The sequence below is a fragment of the Lipotes vexillifer genome, unplaced genomic scaffold (assembly GCF_000442215.2).
Source record: "Lipotes vexillifer unplaced genomic scaffold, Lipotes_vexillifer_v1.1 scaffold756, whole genome shotgun sequence".
In the NCBI taxonomy this organism is placed as follows: Eukaryota; Metazoa; Chordata; class Mammalia; order Artiodactyla; family Lipotidae; genus Lipotes; species Lipotes vexillifer.
Genome location: NW_006773042.1, coordinates 646713 through 670613, shown reverse-complemented (window position 1 = coordinate 670613; position 23901 = coordinate 646713).

Here is a 23901-nt window from a genome sequence, read left to right as displayed (position 1 = left end):
TCTCTCCATCTGTTTGTATCGTCTTTAATTTCTTTCATCAGTGTCTTACAGTTTTCTGCATACAGGTCTTTTGTCTCCTTAGGCAGGTTTACTCCTAGGTATTTTAATCTTTTTGTTGCAATGGTAAATGGGAGTGTTTCCTTAATTTCTCTCTCAGATTTTTCATCATTAGTGTATAGGAATGCAAGAGATTTCTGTACATTAATTTTGTATCCTGCTACTTTACCAAATTCATTGATTAGCTTTAGGAGTTTTCTGGTAGCATCTTTAGGGTACTCTGTATATAGTATCATGTCATCTGCAACCTGACAGTTTTACTTCTTCTCTTCTGATTTGGATTCCTTTTATTTCTTTTTCTTCTCTGATTGCTGTGGCTAAAACTTCCAAAACTATGTTGAATGATAGTGGTGAGAGTGGGCAACCTTGTCTTGTTCCTGACCTTAGTGGAAATGGTTTCAGTTTTTCACCATTGAGGATGATGTTGGCTGTGGGTTTGTCATATATGGCCTTTACTATGTTGAGGTAAGGTCCCCTTATGCCTACTTTCTGGAGAGTTTTTATCATAAATGAATGTTGAATTTTGTTGAAAGCTTTTTCTGCATCTATTGAGATGATCATATGTTTTTTATCCTTCAGTTTTTTAATATGGTGTATCACATTGATTGATTTGTGTATTGCATTCCTGGGATAACCTCACTTGATCATGGTGTATCACATTGATTGATTTGTGTATTGCATTCCTGGGATAACCTCACTTGATCATGGTGTATCACATTGATTGATTTGTGTATTGCATTCCTGGGATAACCTCACTTGATCATGGTGTATCACATTGATTGATTTGTGTATTGCATTCCTGGGATAACCTCACTTGATCATGGTGTATGATCCTTTTAATGTGCTGCTGGATTTTGTCTGCTAGTATTCTTGTTGAGGATTTTTGCATCTATGTTCATCAGTGATATTGACCTTAGATTTCATTGTTTCTGACATCATTGTCTGGTTTTGGTATCAGGGTGATGGTGGTCTCATAGAATGAGTGTGGGAGCGTTCCTCACTCTGCTATATTTTGGAAGAGTTCTAGAAGGTTAGGTGTTAGCTCTTCTCTAAATGTTTCATTGAATTCGCCTGTGAATCCATCTGGTCCTGGGCTTTTGTTTCTTGGAAGATTTTTAATCACAGTCTCAATTTCAGTGCTTGTGATTGGTCTGTTTATATTTTCTATTTCTTCCTGGTTCAGTCTTGGAAGGTTGTGCCTTTCTAAGAATTTGTCCATTTCTCCCAGGTTGTCCATTTTATTGGCATAGAGTTGCTTGTAGTCATCTCTCATGATCCTTTGTATTTCTGCTGTGTCAGTTGTTACTTCTCCTTTCTCATTTCTAATTCTGTTCATTTGAGTCTTCTCCTTTTTTTTTCTTGATGAGTCTGGCTGATGGTTTATCAGTTTTGTTTATCTTCTCAGAAAACCAGCTTTTAGTTTTATTGATCTTTGCTATCATTTCCTTCATTTCTTTTTCATTTATTTCTGATCTGATCTTTGTTTCTTTCCTTCTGCTAACTTTGGGGTTTTTTGTTCTTCTTTCTCTAATTGCTTTAGGTGTAAGGTTGGGTTGTTTATTTGAGATATTTCTTGTTTCTTGAGATAGGATTGTACTGCTATAAACTTCCCTCTTAGAACTGCTTTTGCTTCATCCTATAGATTTTGGGTCATCGTGTTTTCATTGTCATTTGTTTTTTGGTATTTTGTGATTTCCTGTTTGATTTCTTCAGTGTTCTCTTGGATATTTAGTAGTGTATTGTTTAGCCTCCATGTGTTTGTGTTTTTTACAGTTTTTTTCCTGTAATTGATATCTAGTCTCATAGCATTGTGGTCGGAAAAGATACTTGATATGATTTCAATTTTCTTAAATTTACCAAGGCTTGATTTGTGACCCAAGATATGATCTATCCTGGAGAATGTTCCATGAACACTTGAGAAGAAAGTGTATTCTGTTGTTTTTGGATAGAATGCCCTATAAATATCAATTAAGTCCATCTTGTTTAATGTATCATTTAAAGTTTGTGTTTCATTATTTATTTTCATTTTGGATGATCTGTCCATTTGTGAAAGTGGGGTGTTAAAGTCCCTTACTATGACTGTGTTACTGTTGATTTCCCGTTTTATGGCTGTTAGCATTTGCCTTATGTATTGAGTTGCTCCTATGTTGGGTGCATAAATATTTACAATTGTTATATCTTCTTCTTGGACTGATCTCTTGATCATTATGTAGTGTCTTTCTTTGTCTCTTGTAATAGTCTTTATTTTAAAGTCTATTTTGTCTGATATGAGAATTGCTACTCCAGATTTCTTTTGATTTCCTTTGGCATGGAATACTTTTTCCATCCCCTCACTTTTTGTCCTTATGTGTCCCTATGTCTGAAGTGGGTCTCTTGTAGACAGCATATATATGGGTCTTGTTATGGTATCCATTCAGCCAGTCTATGTCTTTTGGTTGGAGCATTTATTCCATTTACATTTAAGGTGGTTATCGATATGCATGCTCCTATTACCATTTTCATAATTGTTTTCGGTTTGTTATTGTAGGCCTTTTCCTTCTCTTGTGTTTCCTGCCTAGAGAAGTTCCTTTAGGATTTGTAGTAAAGCTGGTTTGGTGGTGCTGAATTCTCTTAGCTTTTGCTTGTCTATAAAGGTTTTAATTTCTCGGTCGAATCTGAATGAGATCCTTGCTGGCTAGAGTAATCTTGGTGTAGGTTTTTCCCTTTTATCACTTTAAATATGTCCTGCCACTCCCTTCTGGCTTGCAGAGTTTCTGCTGTTATCCTTCTGGGTATTCCCTTGTTTATTATTTGTTGCTTTTCCCTTACTGCTTTCAATATTTTTTCTTTGTATTAAATTTTTGATAGTTTGAGTAATATGTGTCTTGGCGTGTTTCTCCTTGGATTTATCCTGTATGGTACTCTGTGCTTCTTGGGCTTGATTGACTATTTCTTTTCCAATATTAGGGAAGTTTTCAACTATAATCTCTTCAAATATTTTCTGAGTCCCTTTCTTTTTCTCTTGTTCTTCTGGGATACCTATAGTTCGAATTTTGGTGTGTTTAATGTTGTCCCCGAGGTCTCTGAGACTGTCCTCAATTCTTTTCATTCTTTTTTCTTTATTCTGCTCTGCAGTAGTTATTTCCATTATTTTATCTTCCAGGTCACTTATCTGTTCTTCTGCCTCCATTATTCTGCTATTGATTCCTTCTGGAGAATTTTAAATTTCATTCATTGTGTTGTTCATCATTGTATGGTTGCTCTTTAGTTCTTTTACGTCCTTGTTAAACGTTTCTTGTATTTTCTCCATTCTATTTCCAAGATTTTGTATCATCTTTACTATCATTACACTGAATTCTTTTTCAGGTAGACTGCCTATTTCCTTTTCATTTGTTTGGTGTGGTGTTTTTTTTTTTTACCTTGCTCCTTCATCTGCTGTGTATTTCTGTGTCTTCTCATTTTGCTTAACTTACTGAGTTTGGGGTCTCCTTTTCACAGGCTTCACGTTTGTAGTTACCGATGTTTTTGGTGCCTGCCTCCAGTGGGTAAGGTTGATTCAGTGGGTTGTGTAGATTTCCTGGTGAATGGGACTGGTGCCTGTGTTCTGGTGGATGAAGCTGGATCTTGTCTTTCTGGTGGATAGGATCGCATCTGGTGGTGTGTTTTGGGGTGTCTGTGACCTTATTATGATTTTAGGCAGCCTCTCTGCTAATGGGTGGGGTTGTGTTCCTGCCTTGCTACTTGTTTGGCATGGGGTGTCCAGCACTGGGGCTTGATGGTCATTGAGTAGAGTTGGGTCTTAGCGTTAACTTAGAGATCTCTGGGAGAGCTCTCGTCAATTGATATTAGGTGGAGCTGGGAGGTCTCTGGTGGTCCAGTGTCCTGAACTTGGCTCTCCCGCCTCTGAGGCTCAGGCCTGACACCTGGTCAGAGCACCAAAACCCTGTCAGCCACACGGCTTCTTGTTTCAAAGATGCAATATAAATGAGAAATAAATTTTTTGTAGTGGTTCTCAAACATGTTGGTCTCAGAACTCCTTTCCTTGCCTTTGAGCCTGGAGCCTACGGAGTGGCAGGTAAATCCCTATTGGATCCTGGATTCTTAGCACCCAGGATTATTTTTTTAAAGGCCAGTAAACATGGATTGATACATTGTTCTTCTATTTTGAGGGCAGGGCCACAGAAAACGATTTGTATTAATAACAGTCAATGCAAGAAGGGTTTCTTAAAATCAACTATGAAGAAATGTTAGAGAAAGATAACATGGGTTTATAGGAAATAGATGAAAGACTTTTCTGGAAAAAAGAAGCTAAAGTAATAATAACAGTAACAGGTCATGAAATGCTATTATACATTCACTAATAATCAAATATTCATTATTTTCATACACACATAAAATGTGTTTGAGTCATATAGAATGAATTTAAGGTAGATATGGGAAAGATCTGTCTGACATTGACAATGGGGAACAAATATAATTATTCATATCCCTGTCTTCAGTTGCCGCACACACCATTCTGCTTGAAAGCAAGGAAGGTAATTAGGTGATACTTAAAGAGCTTTCCAATTTAACTCTTGTTTAAGAGTGTACTTAGAAGTTGTTACATTAATAAGGGTTTTTTTTTTTTTTTTTTTTTGGTGATCTTATTAACGACTTTTCAGTCAGTTGAAAGAGTCAAAAATCAAACATTTTTATTACTACTTTAGAGGATGTTAGAAGCATTCCATCCTTATATCCTTCCTCTGCCTAGCATTTTGCAAAACATGGTATATTATTTATGCTTATAAACTTAAATGAGCGCAACTCAGCATCCATTGCTGCCTGGTAATATAGGGCCTTTGCTTCAGGTTGTTAGGAATATGTACAGTTTTTGCTCTTTTTTTGGTGGCTTGGAGGGAATAACAATTTTATGTTCCTGGGTTCTCTGCCACTAGGCCTGGTGTCATGAGAATGTGCCCAAATCTCTTCCAAAACAAGAAATTAAAATTGAAAGAGAGGAAATTCCTATTCTTGTTAGAATGAGGAGGGGATGAAACTGAGAACTACCAGACTTTGTGGTAAATCTCCATAATTTGCGAAGAAAAGTTAACACTTCTTAATGAGCTGATGACTACCAGGCCTTTAGCCATCTGGCTTCTGCTGATCTCTCTCACCTCATCTTTTGTCCCTTTCCTGGTAGTTTCTACCCTGTTCACATACCAAACTATAAATAGTTTTAATGTGACATCCTCTTACACTTCTGAGTCTTTTAAGATTCTCCTTTCTGGAACATGCTTTCCCCTATTCATTCAAAAGTCTGGAAGTATCTAAACTTAACATCGTTTTCTTCTAAGAATCCTGGGTTAGCTGGCTTTGTTTTTTTATATTCTCAAAATGGTAGATGCTATACATTGGTGTGTTGAAATTCAACTCACCCTTCTGTAATGTGCATTCTTGCAATGCAGCATCTTTTTCTAGAGTTCCTTTCACCTAAGATTCTGAATAAGATTTAGCTTCCCTAAATCTTAGATGCGTATATGTAAGATGTGGAAGAGAAAGGTAAATGGGGGCCACATCTTTCCGGGTTTTCAGCTATTTCTACTGGCTCACAAGGTAATAGGGACATAAAATATTTTTTGCAGTAGCACTCCAGTTGCAAGGGCAGCAATGATACATTTCTATAGATCACAGCTACTACAGAGTGTTTTTGTGTTCAGTAGTTACAATGGCAGCTTAGAGGAAAAGGCAATCAAGGTAATTATTTCATATCATGTAGAAGAAAGAATGACACAAAATTTTTCATTATTTCCAATAGCTGTTATCAATCATGCTTATTAATATCATAAAAATCCCTTAACCAAACCCTGTAGACACTTTGTCATACAAAATCAAGGGCTATATGTGGAAGGCACATTGAGAAAGTACAAATTACTCCAAAGTTAAAATGCTACCCAGGGGGGCTTCCCTGGTGGTGCAGTGGTTGAGAGTCTGCCTGCTGATGCAGGGAAACACGGGTTTGTGCCCCGGTTCGGGAAGTTCCGCGGCTGGGCCCGTGAACCATGGCCGCTGAGCCTGCGCGTCCAGAGCCTGTGCTCCACAGCAGGAGAGGCCACAACAGTGAGGCCCGCGTACTGCAAAATAAAAATAAAAAATGCTATCCAGGGATCATCTTTGTCTCTTGCATCTCTGGGAAGGCCTCTATAACAGGGTTTCTATGACACTTCTTTATAAGTACTACTTTGAGATTTGATGAAGGAACTCTATAACTCTATCTCATATGTCATTATGCAGATTTTCAAACATGTCAGGAGAAGTGACAGTCTAATATTGTTTTGTATTAATGTCTGTGTTAAAAATATGAAAATTATTTACATCATGTAAACAGTTTTGTAACTACTTTCAATCACCTTGTGTATCACAGAGAGTAGTATCTTAATTTTTCCCATTTCCCTGAGACTGGAGTCTATGACAAACTCAAAACAGAGCAATATTTGATGTTGATTTAAACAAATTAGTAGAAGGTTTCCAGGAAGTGGCAGGAGATAATAGAAGTGCATCACCATAAAAAGTAGACACAAAACAAAAGGAAAATCTGCTAACTAAGGGGATGGAAACCAGTAGCAGGATAAGCTATTGGCAACCAGTAGGGTAATTTGGGGGATTATGATGGTGGGAGAAGCAGACAGTCTATTCTTTTTGCACAGGCTCTGGACGTGCAGGCTGAGCGGCCATGGCTCACGGGCCCAGCCGCTCCGCGGCATGTGGGATCTTCGCGGACCAGGGCACGAACCCGTGTCCCCTGCATCGGCAGGCGGACTCTCAACTACTGTGCCACCAGGGAAGCCCAGACAGTCTATTCTTGTAATCACAAATCACCAACTTCAAAGGGACTATTGATTTGAAAGGACTATTGATATTACATATTTTAAATGGTCACATGATTCATCCACTTAAACATTAGGACTTATCATTCTGTTGTGACCTTAATTTCTCTAACCACTGTCTTGTGTGTTCTTATTTTGAAGAGCTAATTTCTTCAAATCATTTAGGTTCCAGTTAAAGCCCTACTCCTGCACAGCATCTCCTAACTCCCTCTAGGTAAAAGTACCCTATCCCTTCTCTCCTTCAGTGTACTGACACACTATTTTGATGGTGTCAACATTTGTAATATGCTGCCTTCTGTTGCCACTTAACTGTGATATCTCAACAGCAAGATGTTTTATAGTTTGTTTGTAGCCACCCTTCCCAGTGTAGATGATAGCATTATGCATTTAGAATTTTCCTGATGAAACTTTATTGAATGAATAAATGACCTGGTACAGTTTGCCAGAGCAGAGGTAGTGAGGCATGGACTAGAAAACAAAATCCTGTAATGAGAGTGAGAGGATTGTGTTTCAGCTCTGCCAGTACCTGACTTAGGAACCAAGGTAGTCATTAAGGCCTTTGGGGTCTTATCTCTAACTCAAGTCCTCTTGTAACACCTGACTGTTATCCATATATTGAAATAATACCCCCAAAAAAGTATAAGAAGTGAGCAAGAATATGGCAGCTAAAGAAAACCACAGAACTAGAGATTTACCTCCTTATTTTGTACTTACAGAAATTGTGTCCTCAGAAATTCCTTTGTATGATACATGAATCTGAAAACAACTTGCCATTAAATATGTTACTTGAGCTGTAAAACTCTAGCTAAAAATGTCCCAAGAACTCTAAAGAGATAAAGAAACCAAAAGGAAAGATCAGTTTAATGGGATGTAAACAGATGCTAGAAAATGGTTAGCAATATACAATTTTCTTTAGTGAACATGTTGTGTCTTATCACAAGGTGTCACTTCACCAAAAAAAAAAAGAGGCTGAAATCTACTTCTGTTAAAAGTAGCTGGTTATGATTTTCACATAAAAATAGATATATGTCCAGGAACACACCCTTATTTTAATAATATGCAAGGCGTGATGTGGAAATTACCAGTATCTTGATAACCCCTACCTAAAAATGGACTTGAATTATATATATAATTAATATAGATTTTTTAGAGTATTTATTTATATACATGCCCTTACACTAATGATCTCCAACTTACAATGGCTTGACTTATAATTTTTTGACTTTGGTGCAAAAGTGATAAGCATACAGTAAAACTGTACTTAGAATTTTGGTCTTTTCCTGGGCCATTGGTATGTGGGACAATACTCTCCCAAAACGCTGGGCAGTGGCAGTGAGCCATAACACCCAGATGGCCACACGATCATGAGGGTAAACAGCCATACACTTACAACCATTCTGTTTTTCACTTTCGGTACAGTATTCAATAAATTACATGAGATATTCAACACTTTATTATAAAATACTCTTTTTGTTAGATGATTTTGCCCAACTGTGGGCTAATATAAGTGCTCTGAGCATGTTTAAGTTAGGCAAGGCTAAGCTATCATGTTCAGAAGTTTAGGTGTATTAAATGCATTTTCAACTTAAACATGTTTTCAATTTACTGTGGGTTTATCAGGATGTAACCCCATCAAAAGTTGAGGAAGACTGTAGTTTCTTTTTCACCTTACAGTGGTAAGACAATGGTATAATATAATTACAAGTTGTATCGAGATTTTTAAAAAAACTATATGATTATCAAAACCTAGAAACAATATATTCTGAGTCCTCACTTCCCCTCACCAGCAGGAGTCATCTGTAGAATATTGTATATGTTGCTATAGATCAGGATATGTCCCCATAATCTTACAGCTGAAAATTAAAGTCAAAATATGACTTTTACCATCATATCAGGGCAACTATACTCCTTATGGAAACTTTTAGTTAAATTTTGAGTTGTGTTTTAAGGCCGTCAGCCTTATTAACTCCAGAGAGTATAGTTTTGACCAGGTACTGGAAATTGTATCCAGTGTACAGAAATAAACAAGTGAATGTCTTCAGATTACCAAGGTATAGACAAAGGTGGTTAATCTGTAGATAAAGTAAGATAGATTTTTGAAGACAAAGTTAAATATGTGGTGATTCATTTACTTTCTCTTAAAAGACTATTATTTCTCCACTACGGGCAAACTGAAGTATGGGAAACTAAACTATTTCACCAATATCACAGTCTAATTTGAATCCTTCTCATACTCCAAAATAGGAGTAAAATAATGGAAAGAATAATGGCATTGAAGGCATCCAAGTCACAAGTCACACATAGCACTTACTTGCACATAGTGCAAATGGCGTGTGTGTGTGCGTGTATGTGTGTGTGTGTGAGAGAGAGAGAGAGAAAATGGAGTACTATTAGGCAATAAAAAGGAGCAAATATTGATACACTGCAAAACCTGGATGAATCTGAAAGGCATTTTATATATTCTATGTCTTGTTTTTGTTGGTAAATTCCCAGGTGTATGTAATTGAGTCAGCTTGGGCCAATATAACAAAATGCTATATATAGGGTGGCTATAGACAATAGGGGACAATATAAATATTTATTTCTCAAAGTTCTGGATGCTTAGAAGCCCAAGATCAGGACACCAGTCAATTCAGTTCTTGGCTCCTGGTGAGAGCCCTTTTCCTGTCTTGTAGATGGCCACTTTCTAGCTATGTTCTCACATGCATGGCAGAGAGAGAGCACTTATGTCTCTTCCTCTTCTTATATGGGCACTTATTGCAGCATGAGGGCCCCACCCTCATGCCCTCATCTAAACCTAATTACCTCCGAAAGGCCTCATCTCCAAATACTATCAGTTTGGGGTTACGGCTTTAATACATGAATTTGAGGAGGACACATTCAGTCCACAGCAGTAACTGTCAAAAATAATTGAACTAAACATTAATAATTTCTGAAATTTATTTTATGTAAATTATATATCAGTAAAAAACAATGTGACAAAAATAAGGCTGAATTTTTTGAAATATTTTGTAACTCTGACAGTCTACATTATTGCTAAAATGTAGTCTGGGGTTTGGTGCTAATCTTCAAACTGTTTATTACTGGTCTTACTGGTCTGTCATACATACAGAAATTAAGAGCAAGTATTTAGAAATTTTATAGCAGTTTGACATTACCCTGGCTTATTTTCCCCTTTTTTCTTTTTCTTTTTTAAAATTTTACAAAAGTATTAGACTGCAATGGATTGAGGAAATGTCTGGTCCTCTATCAGATGGTTGAGAAGATTATGCAACAATAAAAAGTATAATAAATCCCATTCATTCAATAACAAAATTAACTTCTTGAAAAGAATAAAATTTAGCATTTATGTTACTGGTATTGGTCAATAGTAGATTGTTTAACATTTTAATATCTTAAAAATCTTTTAAAACACAATTACATCTTGATGTCTTTGTTGCAATGCGGGCAAGGAACACTTTTAGGAAGATCAAAATATCGCATCTATTCAGAGCAACTGTCATAGATACCTTTTCTAGACTATCTTGCATTATTATAAAACATTAATTTCACCATATTTTTCTTGAATTAATGGAGAGCTTCAGTGATCCCTGCATACTGGATATTTTATGTGAGTTTTTTCTTGGAAGAACAAAATCTTTCAGTAAGACCAAGTCACAACCTGAACTTTGGAGAAGCTAATGAATAGCAGAAAGAAACTGCATTTGTTGTCAGGAGACCAGTCTCAATTCTAGACAGGTGGGCAAACCTGGTAGTCACTTCCTTTCTCTGGACTTAGATGTCATCATATGAAAAACAGAGAGATATTAAACAGCATAATATGTAGTCCCGTGACCAGCAGGTAATCCCTGATTCTCTTATACATGTTTTATATTGTGATATCTTTCTTCAACAAAATCTAATATCTTTCCTGTCTTTCAGGAATTTCCCAGTGTCTGATCCACCAGGAATTCCCCTCTTTTCCCCTAAAACAACTACAGATAAAAACTATTGTTCTTCCTAAAATTTCTAAGAACTTGAGAGGGAAGAGAGAAGTGCAGTTTGTGATCAAACTATGCTTGAACAAAAATTTATTAATGCTCATTCTATTATTGTAACGCTGAATTTCTTGTGACTCAGGGCAATGTCTAACACGTTAAGTGACAGAAATAATGAGAAGATCACAATTCTTTGACCTAAGTTTTCATGAAGACAGCAGTTACAAGAAAACTTCTGAACAGAGACTAAAAAATTCCCCTGGAGTTAAGAGTCCAATGATTTAGGGACGGCCAGACTCTAAGCTTGATCAGCAAGCACCACACAAACTCTCCAGCTGTGATTGAAATGACCTCTAGTGCAGTCTTTCCAGAGAAGTCTGCCTCATAGCATTCTGCCCATAAGGAGGGTGACATACACCAATTTACCTGGGATTGGCTCAGTTTATGCATGTTGTCTCAGCATGAATATTAATAGCACTCCCTTTCACTCTGAAAATCTCCCCACACGGACCTTAAATTATATGTTGCCTTCCTTTTAGGCATCTAAACTCAACTTTTGACTGATAAGCCTGGGAAATTCTTTCCCTTCTCCAAATCCTAGTATTCACTAACACCAAATTGGTTGCTATGCCACACTCTTCCTTACCCATAAAGCTTAGTAATTTGTGACATAAACAAGTGATTCTAGTACTGGCTTAAACAGTATCCTAATAAGGTGGCTCATTTCCACACCCAATATTAATTCCCACATCCAATATTTATAAATGTGGAAAAGTAAACCAGTCCCTTTTCCATTTAATTTAGACTTCTATTTTTTATTAATGCCCTGAATTGCCATATTTTTTCCTATATTCCCCCAACAAAATCTTCTTAGACATTTATGAGCTTCATGCATCAAACAACATATTCTTTCTTCTATCATCACCGCACTCTGAAACTTTACTATCTTAAATATTTAAGTTTATCATAACAGTAACGATCCTCTCTTTGATCACCTCTTAGGGTATCTGCCTTAGATTTAGAAATAAGCTGTGAATAAATACCTCGCGGTATAATTTGGAAAATCGCATTTTTATGTTTGGATTTTGTTTAAAAACAAAAAGGCGGAAAGAGAGAGGAAGAGAGAAAATAAAGAAGAGAGAAGAGAAAGTTTCTACATCAAGTTCAATGAAGAATTTTGTGAAGCTATAATTTCAGCAACAGTAAAAGCTGACAGACTTTTCATTGAAAGTTACCAGACACTCCTTTGTTTAACAACAACACATACCACGTGTTCAAGAGCAAAAGTGTGCCATTCGATTCAGAAGAGAAAAAAGCTGATTGTATGTTTTTGTTTTTTTTTTTTACTTAATATGGGAAGGAATAAAAATAAAGATTCTTTATTCCCATTTTGTTCTGTGACTTTTCACAGCTTAAGCTGGATGCTGCTGCTGCTGCTGCTGCTGCTGCTGACGACACATCATTTACAATATGAGACTATTGTAAATACCTTCTGCCAATAAGAGATGAGCAAGGTGAAAAAATTACAGAATTTCCTACCCCAACTCAAAGATGAAGCAACAGTAAGAGGCAGAGATAGATTCTTGTATATACACATGGATATTCACATACATTTATTTGGCCTATGAGTGACATGTGGTTTTAACTCTATTGAGGGCCTCTAATAAGCCTAGACAGTGAGTCAGAGCCAACGGTATAACCAGCTGATTTAGTAAATTCACCCCAACTGCTAATCAAGTCCAATAAAACCGAGACAAAATAATTAGCCAACTGAGCTATTTGGCTGAAATGGTTGATTGATTGAGCAGAATAATACACCCAACAGTGCCAGGCAGGCTAAGAGCACAGCCCCTCATAGGCCAATTAAAGGAAGGTAGCCTTTCATGACTGGGTAAGTAATGGATCTTTACTCATCTCCACAGTCTGTCTTGGAAGAGACCCAAGACAACTCCTGAGTTGAGAGGTTTATACTTTTAAAAAGAATCTAGAATAATAAAACATTTTATTGTACTTAGATTATCACTGATGCCAAATCTCATCACTCTTCTCTCTGGCTGGCTGTAACTTTCAAGATTTATCTGAATATTAAGTGCCATCAACAGTTCAAATTTTTAGTTGGGTTCACTGCAGCCAAAAACATTATGATATTAGAACATTAAAGATATAGATTAAATTGCATAGCAATGGCTGCCTTCCATCTTAACAATATGGAGGCATGCGTTTTCAGAGCATTAGCCATTGCTTGTTTTTGTGCATGAATAGGAAACATTGGTAAAATTTGTACTGTGAATGACAAGAGTAGGAATGAAAAAGTAGCATTGAATGGTTTTCTATACTGATGAAGAATGAAAATTTTATCACTTTCAGCTTTGCTCTTACATCTGTTTTCTGGAAAGAAAGAATTTAGTGCCAGTAACAAATATGTTAATTACAATTTGGGCTATAGCTTCAAGATCTTTAAGTAAATGCCGAATACTTTAGTTCAGTCAGGAAATTTGCTAGGACACATTTCTTCTGACAGCTGCCAAGGAGAATGTCTGTTTTTAATACTTGAAAGATATACCAGATTTGCACTTTTAAATAACCACAGTTTTACAGCTCCTATTGGAGGCTTGTTGAGCTCTTGACTAGGTTTTCAACACTGAATGTCAGAAGGTAGCTTTCTTCAGATAGTTTTTTTGGTGCCAACCATACAACTACTTTAGATAGCATTTATCTCAGAGTCAAAAGAGCTAATTGTTTTGCTTTTTTATTTCATGTAAACTCAGGATCATTGAAAAATGATGGATATAAATGTCCAACCCGCTGGTACCCAGAAAGCCTAGGTTTATGAGCCCAAGAAAGTACAGCCCAGCCAGCCCATTCAACTTGTCCAACCTCAAGGGCAATGCTGGTCTTCATACTCAGATTTATTGTGTGGTGGTCCTCATTATTTTTAGACAGGCAGAAAAATCAGCTTTGCTATATAATGATCTCTTTATTTCCCTCACCTAAAACTGGCATAGTACTCCAAACGAAGCAACCATATTAGTGACAAATGGTAGAAAAGATTTTCCAATTCTAGTTTTCCTACACAATATTTTTATTTAAAAAAACTAGTAAAGGCAAAAGTAGACTTCATTTCAAAGGACCTAGTGCACTAATATATTTCAAGGACTTGTGTAAATATTTTTGGAAACTTCTTTTATAGCTCCCACCTCTTCTTCCCTATGATGATAAAGAAACCTAACTCCTGTCCATAAAGAAACATTGAAATTTATTTACAACTGGATGGACTTACGTTTTCCTTAGCATGACTTTGGTTGTCCTTTCACTCTGGGCTTACTCAGTATAAGATTTCAATATAGTTGAAACGAATGCTGACTTTCCTCAAAGGCAATAGTCTGAATGTCTTGACATTTCATAAGCAAAGGACATAATTTTATGCTTGTTTAAACTACTTTATAAAACCTCATGAGAAATACTAAAAATAGTCCATGCCTCGAAATTATTTTTTGCATCTATATTACCACTTGGAATTTGATCTTCAGAGAAGGAAAAGAAACACACAGGTACTCAGTCATCCTCATCAACATCATCAGCATTCCCTTCATGATTTCTAGGTCTACTATATGCCAGCAATTATAGTAGACACTTAAGGTCCAATATCTCATTTTATATCCATAAAAATTTTTTATGAGGTAAATACTATTATCCAATTTCATGGATGAGGAAACAAAGTTTCAGAAAAGTAAAGTGACTTGCCTGAGGTCTTGTAGCTTTTAAGTGGCAGAGCTGAAATTCATATCCAGAGTTCTTGAGACTTTCTTTGAGGAATGTAAGTAGTAGAGGCCAAGGCAATTTTCTCATAGGGAGCATGAGGTAGCAAAATACATGCCCCATTATTTGTTCTATCTAGCCACCCAATGACATCTGGGCTTAAAATACTATTAAAATATATTATGAACTCTGTAAATCAGGAATCTGGACTTTTATGTCTCACCTCACCAGAACACAGAACACACAGTTATGGGTTTCAGATGAAAAGTTCTAGGAATACTTAGAATTGGCTGCAGATTATGTGCAAGTGAAAGTGTGGTCAAGAACAACAACAACAACAAACAGAAGGTTAAAGTCATGTGATTGGTAGAAGAAGGGAGATTTACTTAAAGACGAATCCCTGATTTTCGGGTTGAAGGAATTTTAACAATTATTTAGACCCATCTAATGTATGAACTATTCTACCACATTTGACCATTTACTTGACTATCTCCTGTGACTTAAACAAACAGCCTGTTTCCTCTTTTGAGTCATTTATTTGTTTACTCATTAAACACATCCACAAGTACTTTTTGAAATTACATTGTGCCATGAACTGTGCCAGGCACTGACAGGATACACAAGCCAATGAAGCTTTGTCTCAAGTTCTTTCTTATATTAGCCAAAGTCTCTTTCACTAGTTCCAAACTTGGGTACAAAGTTTACCCAAAGAACTATTTAGAATGTTTTTTTTTCCAAGTGATATCATTTCAAATATCTCAAGTCATCTAACATGCCACTTTGTCTGAGAGGGGGCCCTTCCTCCACTGTTGCTCTACTTTTTCCTTTCACTTTTAGAGGAATGAAAGTGGGAAAACTTTGTCCCATAAGGTATCTTTTGTTTTGGAGAATGAGAAGGGCCATCAGGAGAACAATGGGTAAGGAAGACAAAACTGGCTGTTTAGTGTGGCTCCAGTTCGACTTTTAGGGATCACAGTAAAGGGCATACTTGATGTATTTTAATATTAACCAGCCCAGGTTTCTAGGGTTAGGAAGCAAACAGAGGTTTAAAGGAAAATAATGAATGTGTATTTGGCTGGAATAATGATTGTCTTATACCTCTTGAAAATCTAATTGCAAGCATGGGTGACTAGATGAGGTAGAAATGCAGCAAAGGAAAGGATACAGTAAACGTATTTCTTCATGTGACACAGTTTTTAGTTCTATAACTCTCCTAATAACTACCCTCTGAGCTTGTTCTAGTTTATCTATATTCATTATAAAATATGACTCCAAAAACTAAACTCAATATTATATTTCCAATGTGAATAGTGGAAGTAAACCAGAACAAATGATTATCATGTTCTAAATATTATATATATATATATATATAATTTTTACATTGATTTATTTGATGCTGTATTTAAACATTACCAATAGGGCTATAGTTCATTCTTTGAATGATCTTGGGAGCAGGTATAATGAGATAAGGAGAATCATGTTGTAAAATAATGCTAGATTTGGTCGGAGTCAGAGAACATGAATTCAAATTCTGATATACTTCTTACTAGCTGTAAGTTTGGGCAGATAAGTTCAACTTTTTGAGACTTCAGTTTCTACATCTGCTAAATGGGTATATGAGGTTTACATGAGACAATGTACGTAGGTTTAAGCAGAGTATCTGGTACATAAAATTTTAAATAGCATATAAATCTCAAATATATTATTAAATACTCATTTTCTTAGACTCTCTAAATATATCACATTATCATTAATCAACACATAAAAAGGGACTAATCAAACCTGTAAAGTATGTTATCTTAAGATAAGGAATATTCATCCAAATATCCTAGTATTTGGGTAATACTAATTACCCGGACGCGCAGGCTCAGCGGCCATGGCTCAAGGGCCCAGCCGCTCCGCGGCATGTGAGATCCTCCCGGACCGGGGCATGAACCCGTGTCCCCTGCATCGGCAGGCGGACTCTCAACCACTCTGCCACCAGGGAAGCCCTAAATAGTATATTTTTAACTAATATAACCAAACCTTGCTTTGACATTTTTTGTCTCGCCATCAACTCATACAGAAGTTTTTTCTACAGCTTCATATTTTTTATAACATATACTACTATACCAAACTTCTATCACCTTTTATGTGTGCAATTGCTGTTCAAACTCATTTTATTAGAATCAGGTTTTCACTCCAAATTTTCAGCACTAATTATATTATTAACCAGAACAATCACACTTTCTCCCTAATTTATTACGCATAAATTTGATGAGCATACCCTACATAGCTTTATCCACACCTTGCTTAAGAATGGAAAACGAAGCCAAAGACAAAGGTGTGGCACTCTAATGTCCACCTACTCTAGAGGGACAGAAACCTTATAATCAATTACATTGGCCATTCAGTTCTTAATGACCTCACATCTGGTAAGTTTTTCATTTCCTCCATAAGGAGATAGAAAAGTAGACGTCAACTCTCTACTTAAATTTATTTTTTAAAAATTTGAAAAGTTTATTTAAACTAAAAAAAAAAAACATAGCAAAACAAAAAACACTTCACCCATTTCTCCCACTCTCCACCCCCTGCCTTTGGTAATCACCAATCTGTCTCTGTGTCTGTGAGCTTGTGTTTCTATTTGTAAACCCACTCAAACAAGGAAATGGGATATCTTGTTTTTAGAGAAGCCATGATGGGTTCAATAGATCCCAATTTTTCTTATGGTACTCCAAAAAAAAGAGTTACTAATAAATAATCACATACCGTTACTCATGAATAACCCCAAAGTAGGAGCATTTTTGCTATGCTGTTGATGGAAGTGGCTTTCTCTCTTTTTTTTTGAGAATCAGAACACATGCCAATTTCCTACTTCCAACTCATTTCACTCATTGAAATTCTTCAGAGACCACTATACTTATCAATTTAATATTTTATTTTGTCAGTGTTCTAAAAGACAACTATTCCAGATCAGGAGATTTGCACGAATTTCGAGATTCTAGAGCTCTTTGATAATGTCTTTGCAATTTCTCCTACTTTGACCAACATGGAATCCACCTTTTTCATGTAGTGATCTATGGCCATAAAGTCGGTATTCAAATAGAAATTAAGGACATATGAAGTTATGCTTACCTTTTCTTTGAAAAAAAAAGGAAAGCTTTCTTACTGGAATCTATGGAGTTCAGGAGAAATGAGTCAAAAGGAGGAAAGGTCAGGGAATCCCGAAACAGCTTTCTGGCAGCTAATGGCAAATGGATTTTTTGATTCTTCTACCACACCATCCCTCATCATCTAAACCAGTGCAGCTCAGAAGTGTAGTCTATGGACCAGCGTCATCAGCATCTCCTTAGAGCTTATTTGTAATACAAATTATGGGACTTCCCTGGCAATCCAGTTATTAAGACTCCATGCTTCCACTGCAGGGAGTGCAGATTCAATCCCTGGTAGGGGGACTAAGATCCAGCATGCCACACAACGTGGCCAAAAAAAAGAAAAAAAGAGAAAAAAAGAAATACAAATTATCAGGTCTCCTCAGATCTACTGAATGAGTCTTTCTGGAGGTAGGGTCCAGGAATTTGTGTTTTATCAGCTTTCTAGATGATTCTCATGCATGCTAAAGAGGAGGAACCACCCTTCTATATGCCAGGTTGTGTGAAAATCTGTCCCCATTGCTACATTCTCTGTGAGGTTGTAAGGCCATATGGATAAGATAGGGAGTAAAGAAGGTAGTTTTTGAAAAGCCAGTAAAAAATTACTTAATACTGTTTACGTGATGCTGTTTGTTGAGTTCCTCCTTTCACTTAGTTGTTTGGAAGAGCAAATTTCCTAAGTGAGTTTAAGGTGCACTGGTGAATTAAATGCAAAACCTGGATTAAGGCTGAGATTTTCTTCCTCCTTGTTCAGACGCAATCCATTCTTTTTATTTTCCTCCACAAGGTTCCCATTTGCCTCTTGAGTAATCCAGTAGAACTGTTTTTTTCCTTACTAAACTTCAGGATGTACCAGGAGTCAGGTCCAGGAAAACGTCTTCAAAATAATTCTCTCCTTGGTATCTTTTCTGATATAAGAACTTGCCAAAAGCTTGTTCTCCACTGCAAAATCATATGGTGATTCACTGTTTACCAAAAGTTTGATTGAGCCAAACCAGGGATGTGACTTAGGAGACAGCAAAGTATGGTAGAAAGTGCATCAGTTTTAATGTCAAACAGTTCTAGGTGTGATTCATGGTCTGCCACTTACTAGCTGTGCAGTTAATGTCTCTGAATTTCAGTTTCCTTGGCCATTGAATGTGCTGTGTGTTAAGTAATTCTTAATTCACTTGTCAGTCAGTCTATGGGTTTATTTGTATATGCCTATCTCACTACAAACAGCTGATGAAGTTAATGAAATAATTCACATCAAGTGTCTAGTCCTTTGCCTGGAACATACAAGGTATTTAATAAAATTAACTCTCTTTTGTATTTTCTTTCTTTCTTATTTCTTCTGCTGCTGAGAATTCTTTTTAGAAAGAATCAAAGAATTTGTCTGCAGAGCTGACTAAAGTGTGCAGTAATAGACAACCTGAATATTATAAGCCACATATGAGGGCAAAAATGTGAGGCTTGCCACTCTAACCATTAGACCTGTGCTAGCCAAGGAAAAAATGGTGGTCACCTGTGGTTCTTGAAGACTTGAAATGCGCTTAAATTGATACATACTACATATTTTTATAAAAATACCAGATTTCATAGAATTGGTATAAAAAAGAATATAAAATATCTCATGAATACATTTTATGTTGATTATGTGTTGAAATGGTAATATTTCAGATATGTCGGCTTAAATAAGTATATTACTAATTTCACCTGTTTCCTTTTCTCAATGTGGCTATGAGAAAGTTTTAAATTATATATGCAGCTCACATTTGTGGCTCTCTTTATATTTCTATTGGATAACACTGCCCTAAGTCATGGGCCTTTAGACCACATTTGCCCACCAAATAAATAGTTTTATATTTTAACTCTGTTTGGCTACTTTAAATATAGCAATGGCAATGATCCCACATTGATGCATTTTCAAATTGTTTTTAATAACTATAAAGAGGACAACAGACCCTCACTGAACTTGATTGCATAACTGTTCAGGAAATCAGAAGCATAGGCTGTGCAAAGCTAATCCATTCAGAGCTACTCTACCCATCTGGTTTTTCCTAAGAGAACCCACACTTCTTGGCCAGTTTAGTAAACTTTTTTCCATAGGTGCAAGGTAGTAAGGCCAAAAACAGAAATGGTACACCTGAATGGATATGTACTGGTAAGCTGTCATTCTTTTAATAGCAAACATAATGGGCAAGTATCTGCTTAGGTAGCATCATTTTTCAAGGTATATATTACATTTAAACTATGAACAAAATTGCTTTTCCCTTCACTTCTGCACCTAAATTAGAAATGCCTTTATTATCTTCCCCTGTTTATATCTTATCAAGACCAATATCAAGTCCCATTTTGTACATGTAGCCTTCCCTAGTCTAGTTCTATCTCTCAGTTATTTGCAATCCTATAGTACTTGTTATTATTATTATTTTTTATTTTTATTTTTTTGCAGTACACGGGCCTCTCACTGTTGTGGCCTCTCCCGTTGCGGAGCACAGGCTCCGGACGCTCAGGCCCAGCAGCCATGGCTCACGGGCCCAGCCGCTCCGCGGCATGTGGGATCTTCCCGGACCGGGGCACGAACCTGCGTCCCCTGCATTGGCAGGCGGACTCTCAACCACTGCGCCACCAGGGAAGCCCAGTACTTGTTATTTTTAATATATACATACAGTCAGTCCTTGGTATACACAAATGTGGAACAGGCAGATTCAGGGGGCCAACTATACTATGCCATTTCATATAAAGGAACTGAGCATTTTGGTATCCACACGGGTCCTGGAACCAAACCCAGAGAGACAGCTGTATCAGCTTTTCACTATACATGATTCTTTGTGTTTTCTAATTGTTTTTAGTATAGGTCTTATTGACCAATCCATGCCCTGATCTCCTCAAGGGAAGAAGTGTATCCTATGTGCCTTTGTGTTCCTCACAGCCTTCATCTAAGCAGAGTAGGTAATGTTGGCTATAATAATAATAATGAAGTTCATAAAGAGCAATATAAAATCCAACCACTATGAAAATATGCAATATGATTACAAGTTTATTATGAACAAGGAATACCTGTTGAGCATTTTGACCTGAATGCCCTTTCTGCATGTCAAATTCATGAGGCCTAAAATCAGATTCATTAATTTCCCTTCCCTAAATTGCTCTTGCTTTGATTCCTATTTCAGTGAGTTGTGCTACTGGCCCAAGTCAGAAACATATATACCCTTGACTCGCTCTCCACCACCAAACCCAAGCCCCGTTGATATCCCTCCAATACATTCACTGATCTCAGTCCTTATTGCTAATATCCTATCTCTGTGCCTCCTGTCTTACCCTCGCCCCCAGCCCAATCATTCTGGGCTGTTAAAAGCACAAATCTGTGTGTGCCATTTCCTCTGCTTAAAAACTTCATTCTTTTCCATGGGGTAAAGTCTCAAATCCCTAATAGGATTTATGAAGTCTTTTATAATAGTGTGGTCCATTTATACCACTTCAGCATGTCATCTCTCTTGATCTTCACCCCAACTTCCACACTAACATTATTCTGACTCCCCTAATCAGCTTCCTTCCCTTACCTCTACACCTTTGTACATGTTATTCTCTCCACAAAAAGCACTCATTCCCTCCTATTTGGTTAACTCCCTCTACTATCTCCAGTCAGTTGGCCCTGGATTATACGTTCTTATGACAGAGTGCATAGACCTGATAATAACACTACTTGTCTGTCTCCTCCACTGAAATGCAAGCAGAGTCAGGTGTATCTCTTTTGCCATTATATTTCTTCCCTCTAGCACTGTATCTAGCCCATGACGGGACTCACGGTGTTTTTGAAGAAAGGAAAAAATGGGTAGACGGGTTGAAGGAAGCAGGGAGATAGAAAGGAAGAAAAAAAAATTTTAATTTTATTACTTTACTTGCTCTCAGTATTTAATTTGTGAGGGTCATCCCTGAACCACCATTTTGGGGCATAACCTTAGGCTGTTGGCTTTTACTGTTGATTCAGTTACCATCTCTTTCTTGCAAATAGGCTCACACTTTTGTGAGGTCGTGGGTTGAATACAGTGGTCAACATTCATAATTCAAATTGATCTATCTAGGGACCTTCACCTACCCACTCCCAATGGACAACAACACTATGCTGTTACAAACCAGACTAATCAGCCCACTCTAAAATCCCTGTTTATTACTTTCATGGAGTCAGCCAATAGCCAAGTCAACTCAGTCAACTGAGAAGTTAATGAATGTTTGTTCTACATTCAGCACTGCACTAAGCACTCAAATAACACTAAATGAATATGTCTTAAGAACTTGGAACATGCTCTTAAGAATGTTTGTCTAGCTAAGAAAATAAAGCTAAATAAAGTACAAGAAGTCATTGTAGGGAAATATTGTGCTACAAAGATGCTTCTGAATTCACACATTAGAGTAGTTTAGAAATAAATATCAACTTGATATTTGATCAACAATATCAAAGAAATAGTCATATCAACTACAACATCAATATGAGAAGGTAGAAGACATCAACCTACAAAAAATCCCATGGGAGTTAACTATGAGGTGGATATTTACTCACCCAAATCTCTCAGTTGGTAAAGGTACAATCATGAAGGCCTTCTCTGTTCTCCCTACTATTTACATGAAAAGTAGAACGCCAAATACAGAGCATTCAGCAATCACTGGCTCAAGCCATCGTCCTCAGCCAAAAACATCTCCCAAATGCATGGGAGCGTCAGCCAAGGTGTTTTGGTCAGGCACTGTGAAATTGCCTTGGCTGACTAGGCTTTATGTGATCCCAGCAAGGAAATAATACCCTGTCTTCTTGCTCCACTACATGTGCTCAAAAGAAAGAAAGGGTGTCAAGGCTTCCAAAGTATCCTATCACATGTTGTGCTCCAACTGTCAAACAGTACAAGGTAAAGAAGTGTAAATGCTTTTGGCCACTTGCTTTTGCCAACCAATAAAAGACAATATTTGTTAAAATGTTGAAAGAAAACATGGCAGCTTATATAATAGGTTTAAGCAAGTGAAAAATCTCTTGGATGGGACCATTTCACTCCATAAACACTGAGCTTGTTTAGAAGCCACAGCTAATTCTGCTACCCATAGGGATTGCTAACGGTGGGGCCTGGGTGTGTGATGGAATGATACCACAGTGAACAAAAGTAGATAGAAAAGGGCAAGAGCAGGATATGTGTCCTGACCATACACTATGTTAGCTTAGTCATTAAGGTTATTTCTTGACTGGGCTGAAACATTTCAAAACACTTGAGCTCTTCCTTTAATAGTGTAGGTAGGGGCTTCCCTGGTGGCACAGTGGTTGAGAGTCTGCCTGTCGATGCAGGGGACACAGGTTCATGTCGCGGTCCGGGAAGATCCCACATGCCGCCGAACGGCTGAGACCGTGAGCCATGGCCGCTGAGCCTGCGCGTCCGGAGCCTGTGCTCCGCAGCGGGAGAGGCCACAACAGTGAGAGGCCCACGTACCAAAAAACAAAAAAATAGTGTAGGTAAAGTATATAATGAGACCATTAAGACTCGAACCAAAAGTACTTACGTCTAGTTAATAAGCAAAAATACTTCGAGGTCCCTCTTTGCTATTAAATGAAATGATACAGCGGAGTATGGTAAAGACATAAAGGGAGTAAATCTAGAGTCCGCTTTACACCCTGGCTCTGCCAGTATTTAGTCTTAGACAATTTAACTGAGGCTCTCCTAGTCTTAGTTTCCCCATTAGTAAAATGGGACTGATAATACAGTCATTAGGAGAATTAAATGAGAATAAATCTGTACAGTACAATGGTTGGTACATGATAAGCTTTACTATATGTTAGCTATTTATTAATATGTTTATACCCGTCCTTGTTCCTAATTCTTTGACATTATCTGTAGTCTGAAATGTGAATTAATGTCAAGGATCTGGGGCCTTTGGGCTTCCCTTAGACCACAGGGGATGCTCTCAGCATCTCTTCCTGAGGACAGAGAGACTCTTCTTCAAATAAGCCCACCTTCAGTGTAACCAAGATCTCATATCACATAAATAACATACATGTGTAAATACGCAAAAGTGATAATTATTCATTCTGATGTCCTTCTTTTGTAAATCTAGAGTTTCTTGCAGATGATATCCAAACTTCTTAATTCAGTTTCCTAATGTTTCTAATAGTAG